At 46.0% G+C, this 5,744-nt stretch overlaps 1 protein-coding gene across 1 annotated transcript in view; it reads right to left on the minus strand.

Annotated features, from left to right (window-relative positions):
- Positions 1 to 2,898, minus strand: part of cdh11 (cadherin 11, type 2, OB-cadherin (osteoblast)) — a 79,063-nt gene extending 76,165 nt beyond the window's left edge. Inside the window, exon 1 of the mRNA XM_027276117.1 lies at positions 2,434 to 2,898. The gene's annotated coding sequence lies outside the window, so the exon portion shown is untranslated. The remainder of the gene's footprint in view (positions 1 to 2,433) is intronic.
- Positions 2,899 to 5,744: the final 2,846 nt, after the last annotated feature.

Below are 5,744 nucleotides of genomic sequence, written 5' to 3' on the forward strand. Positions count from 1 at the left end.
CTCCTCCTCTCCTTCCCTCCTCTCCTTTCTCCTCCTCTCCTTCTCTCCTCTCCTCCTCTCCTCATATTCTGATAGGAGTCATGCTCTTTTTAGCCTGTTGTTGTTTTCTCCTCCTCGCTTCCTTTCTTCCTTTCCTCCTCTCCTCTCCTCTCCTCCTCTCTCCTCCTCTCCTCCTCCTCTCCTCCTCTCCTCTCCTCATATTCTGATAGGAGTCCTGCTCTTTTTTAGCCTGTTGTTGTTGTTGTTTTCTCCTCCTCCTCTCTTCCTTTCTTCCTTTCTTCCTCTCCTCCAAACTGAATTACTGTGCCACTGAAATAGCCAGAAAAATCAATTAGTGAATTAAAGCAAACATCCAAAAGCACAGGATGCTTTGTGGACAGAAACTCCCTTTTCATGGTGAGAAATTCTGGATATTCCTGTGTCGGGCTGAACCTCATTGTTAACTCACAGAAAAAAAAAAAAGGGGGATTTCTTCTTCTCTTCCTCTGCAGTGCTGACTGCTCTGTGGGCTAATTAGCAAAGTGCAGGGAGTCTGAATAATAACGACAACACGGCTGACGCTGGACACACAAAGCCAACACGAGAAGTTACAAACCGTTTTCCTATTAAACAAAATGCAGCTTACACCTCAGTGTGTGTGTGTGTGTGTGTGTGTGTGTGTGTGTGTGTGTGTGTGTGTGTGTGTTTCTCTCTATTGTTGACTGCAGAGTTTTTTTTTTTTTTTGAAACAACAGTGCAAACCAGCCAAGCCTGCCCGGTAGGAACCCCTCTGTCGAATAAATCACAACAACAGCAAATGATTTTTTTCAATGGCTCCCACAAGACTGTGGAGAGAGTACAGAGAGGAGTGTGTGTGTGTGTGTGTGTGTGGAGGGTGAGGAGAGGGATGGAGAGGCCCGAGAGAGAGAAGGGGGGAGATGGTTTCATAGCGCAACAGTGTGTGAGACAGAGGGAGGGAGAGAGATTATTGCCTGCTTGAGAGCAGCAATCTTGAGCTGTGCCATGAATACCAAAGACTGTACAGCCCTACAGTCAACGCCTCTCTTTGCTCCCCCATTGAAAACGCAGTGGAATTGCAGCTGCCCAAATTATACACCGATAACTCACTTTACTGGAGCAGCAGCAGCAGCAGCAGCTCAGACCTCCATCCATCCAGAATTATTCACATTAAACCAGCAAGGACGCGTTTTCAGAAGATTTCTGTGCAACAATTAAGAAGAAAATGATCTAATGTGGCCCCTACAGGGACGATAAGCCAAACGCACGGACCTAATTGAGTGCAGAATGAGCCCGAATCAGCCTGAGGGCAAGTGATCTGTATGCAATTTTTATGCAGTTTCACCGGCGCTGGCGCACACGGAGGGAAGAGAGAGGGAGAGAGGGAAGGGGGCAAGGGGGCAAGGGCGCAGCTTCTGGTTGAAGTATTCAGATGGAGTGAATACTAACAACCGTGTGGAGTCTTCAGGGATTCACGGCCCCAGATCTTAATTCTACAGAGCGGTAATGAAGCTCTGTGACGAGGAGCTCACGTGGAAAGGAGAGAGGACTAAATGAGGAGAGACAGAGGTGGTGCTGATCATTTCCACCGTCTGTGCTGACCGAGCGGCGGATGCGTAAAAACGCTTTCTAGGGAGAGAGAGAGAGGGAGAGGTCTGTGCCAAACCCAAAGTAACGTCTGTTTGTCCCCGGAGTGAATTTGCTGGAGTGTGTCATGAGATCTGACCGTGAAACACACACACACACACACACACACACACACACACACACACACACACAGCCTGTGTTGACAATGATGCAAAGAAAAGTTGTGCGTCGCCGTTACGCGGAGGCGCCGGGAGGCACCGAGACAGCGAAGGAGAGCCTTCGCCGAGATTATCCACTATACGTGGCCACACACACACACACACACACACACACACACACACACACACACTGTCGGACGCGCACAGACACACACCAAAACGAGCGCAAATACACAAACACACACAGACACACACACCGCGCTGGATTTGAGACCGAATACAGTGAAACCGCACAAATCCAACCGTCATCCGGCTCCGAGGGGCGAAGAAGGTCCGCTCTGTTCCCGGCAGCAGCAGCAGCACAACAAACACACACCAAGTCTCTGGTTCTGTTTCCACCGTTAATGCGCAGCGGCTCCCCGAGCTTCTCTCAGCTCAAACATCTCGCAGTGACCTTTTCCACATGTATCTGCGCCGTTTGGTTCATCCAGACTCGAACCCGCATCCCAGGAGCCGAAACATTTCACCCCGGTTCTGTCTCGCCTGTTTTACGCTCATTAAAAAAAAACCTCTGCAGAGAGGGGGGGAGACAGAAAAGAGGGGAGACAGAAAGAGACGGTGGAGGGGGAGAAGCGAAAGAAGAGAAGAGGGGGTGAATGGGACTCGGTCCTTTAACTCGAGCGGTCCTTACCTTTGGAGTAGACTCCGTGCGCAGCTCGTCTCTCCAGCAAATCCCCCCAAACATACAAGCCAGCAGAGAAACGAGCACTTCTCTCAACTAGTACTGCTTCTTCTCTGATGTCCAACACATCCACTGAATGAAAGCCCAGTTTTTGGTTTTTCTTTGGTGCTTGGAGAAGAGAAAAATCGAATCTCTCCTCTAACCCAAAATGTTCTCCTCTGTTTTTTTTTTTTTATCCGCTGGAGCGCAGAGGCAAAAATACCAAACCCAGAAAAGACAGAGCAGGAGCGCGTCTTGATAAGGTTCCGATAATAAAGTGATGAAGAGGAATGTTGGTGGTGAGGAGGTGGTGGGTGTCTAAAGAGGGGAAATCACCGGAGCATCCCTCCCTCCTTCGGGTACCAAAATCCGGTATACCGTCAGCGGCGTTTATCCGTCCTCCCTCCAAGAGCTTCGGAAGCGGAGTGAGAGAAGAAGCTGAACGAGCGCGCAGCAGCAGCAACGAGAGAGAGAGAGGGAGGGAGAGAGAGAGAGAGAGAGAGAGAAAGAGAGGGAGAGGGAGGGATGTCTCTGCCGATGGAGGGCGTTGGAAACTAGAGTAACCCTCTCTCTCCTCTCACTTTCTCCTCTGTGCATTCACACTGATCATATATTTTTGTTATTGAGATGCGTTTTAAAGAGCCTGTCATGGAGCACGGAGGACAAATGAAATGCATCTCCTATCATGCACAGATCTGCAGTGACAGAGTGTGCATGTGTCTGCACAGGGCTCAGGTCGTCTTTAACGTGACACGGTGACCGTCTCAGATCAACATCCAGACGGAGGCTGCAGAAGAAGAAGAAGCCCTGCAGGAGGAGGAGGAGGAGGAGGACGGGGGGCATGAATGCAACAGTTGCTCTTTCCTCATTGGCTGAGAGCAGCCGTCCAACCGCTGCCCGAGCAGGTTTAGAAGCGCAAAGGTGGCCAATGAGAGGAGAGGAGTGGGGCCGGCCGAGGAAGACCCTTCTCCCTGAGAAGTGATTGGCTGAATGAAAATCCAATTTAAAATATCTTCCAGCCAATGAGAGAAGAGGAGGAAAAAACTCTTCATTCCAGTCTCAGGGAACTCTTTATTTATTTATTTGACGTATCCAGAGGTTAAAACCAGTGCTGCTGTCTGAGCTCGTTTCAAATGTGATTTCCCCTGAAATCCTTTTAATGTTTTCAAAATAAAACAATCATTTAAATATTTTCAGATTTTGAAGACTTTGATAAGAAATCAGTTTGTTAGTTTACAAATGGAAGCAGGAGCAAGAAGATGTTCAAGCGTCAGAGTCCACGCCGGGCGGTCAGGGTGGATGCTGCTGTTTGTTTCTTGTTTTAAACTGACAGACTGACTAACCACGACCGACCGACCGACACAGGTCTAATCTGTTGCAAAGGTAACGCAGAGAGTCTGTGCAGTCTGAAACTGATCTAATAAGACAAAACATAAAACTTACAGGGTGCTGAGGCAGAACAAGGACAAAACACAGAGCTGAACCATGACGGACTGGAACCAATGAACACACGGACACAAGTGCAGACGGGATAACGAGACACAGGTGACAACTGGTCAGGGTGGAACAGATGATCCACAGTGGCAGTAAGTAAAGAACCGAGGAGAGGCGAGAATTACAAAATAAAACAGGAAGCAAAGACCATGACGTAACCTTGATGAAATCCTCATTTTGATGATCTAACCTAACCGAGCTGTTTCTGTACTCGACGACAAACAGACAAACATATTCTGTTGTTTGATTTCGAGGATTGTTGAGTTATATCTTGGTAATCATGAGCTGGGCCCAATGGTTGAAACAGAACATCGTGCATCGATGCTGGGGATTGGATCCAGGACCTCATAGATGCAAAGCGTGCGCTCTACCACTGAGTCACATCCCCTGATTCATCCCTCCAATAGAACTCTCGCTGTGTGCCACATTTAGAAATTCTTTCAAAATAAAGGCACAATGTCTGATGTCAGTTTTGAATGAATCAAAGCTGTCCGTCCTTTATTTTTTTGTTTTTTTTGTGCATGTCTGTGTATTCTGAGCGTTAATGGCAGACATTTGAAAAGCTCTTGATAGAGTGCTCATTTGCAAGAGGGACAGCAGGGGTTTCCATTCAGCGAGGAACAGTAGATGATAATACACATTTTCATTATGGCATTCAGCAGCAGGCTTTATTACTCCGGATGCAAAATGACATAATTAGATTAAGATAAAGGGCAGGTTGTCAAATGTAATTAAAGGGTATTTTTGGCTATAATAAATGAGCACGTAAACAACCGCAGACCTTTTTTCCCCCCCTCTACATTTCAGCGTGTCTGGTATGCAGACAGATTCAAATGAGTTTCAATAAATGGTTTTTGCATATATTTAAAATACTTAATGCAGAAAAACTTCTCGTATCTTTGTTTTCTTTTAAACTCTGTGCCAAGCCCGACAGTGAAGGGACGGGCCGGTGCTGGCTAGAACGAAGAGGACTTGATTTGTTTCTGCTCTTCAAAAGTCCAGTGTGAAACATTTAACCCGGGAACACCAACGTCGGGTGATTTTCTTGTCATGTGATTTTCATTGTGTTGCTGTCTTGAGTTGCATGTTGGGTCCTTGGGTAGCTTCAGGCTGCTCACTGATGTCATTAATGTTTTGTTTGTTTCCCTCCTCACATCTTTGGTTTTTTCAAGAGGCATGTGTTCGTTAGTGGTAGAAAGCGCCATTTTTTGTCCATCTACAATTTATTGCAGGAAGTCTGTGCCTTCACCAGACAAGGCTCACATGTCCCAGGAATGGGTGGACCAAAGAACAAGTTCCCAGCTCCATTATTTTTTTTTTTGCTAGAAAATTTCTCGTTAAGGATTACCGGATTTTTCAATAGTTTTGCATAATTTCCCCCATGGTTTCTTGTGTCCTTTTAAAAAGGGTCCCCCATGACCTTTTTTTTTTATTTTTTAGTTATTTATATTGATTTGTATTTGGGAAACTAAGAAAGTACTACAGGTTGGGTACAGTGTTGTACTTTAACATAATTGATGAATTGTATTATTTCTCGGGATATTATCGTTATATTATATATTATATATCGTGTTAAACATTACCACGTTAGTGTTCTAGGGTTAAGGAGATGTATGGCAGGTATGGGAATATAAAAGCATAAATATGTTTTTCATGTGTGTATATTAACCTGTGAATAGGAATCATACCTTTGAATGAGCCTTTTATTCCACAGGTCTGCCGTGTGAACCTTCAACTGCAACTGTTTGTTTGTACGTCAGAACAGAAATATACAGATTAGATTTGTT

The sequence above is a fragment of the Larimichthys crocea genome, unplaced genomic scaffold (assembly GCF_000972845.2).
Source record: "Larimichthys crocea isolate SSNF unplaced genomic scaffold, L_crocea_2.0 scaffold307, whole genome shotgun sequence".
NCBI lineage: Eukaryota > Metazoa > Chordata > Actinopteri > Sciaenidae > Larimichthys > Larimichthys crocea.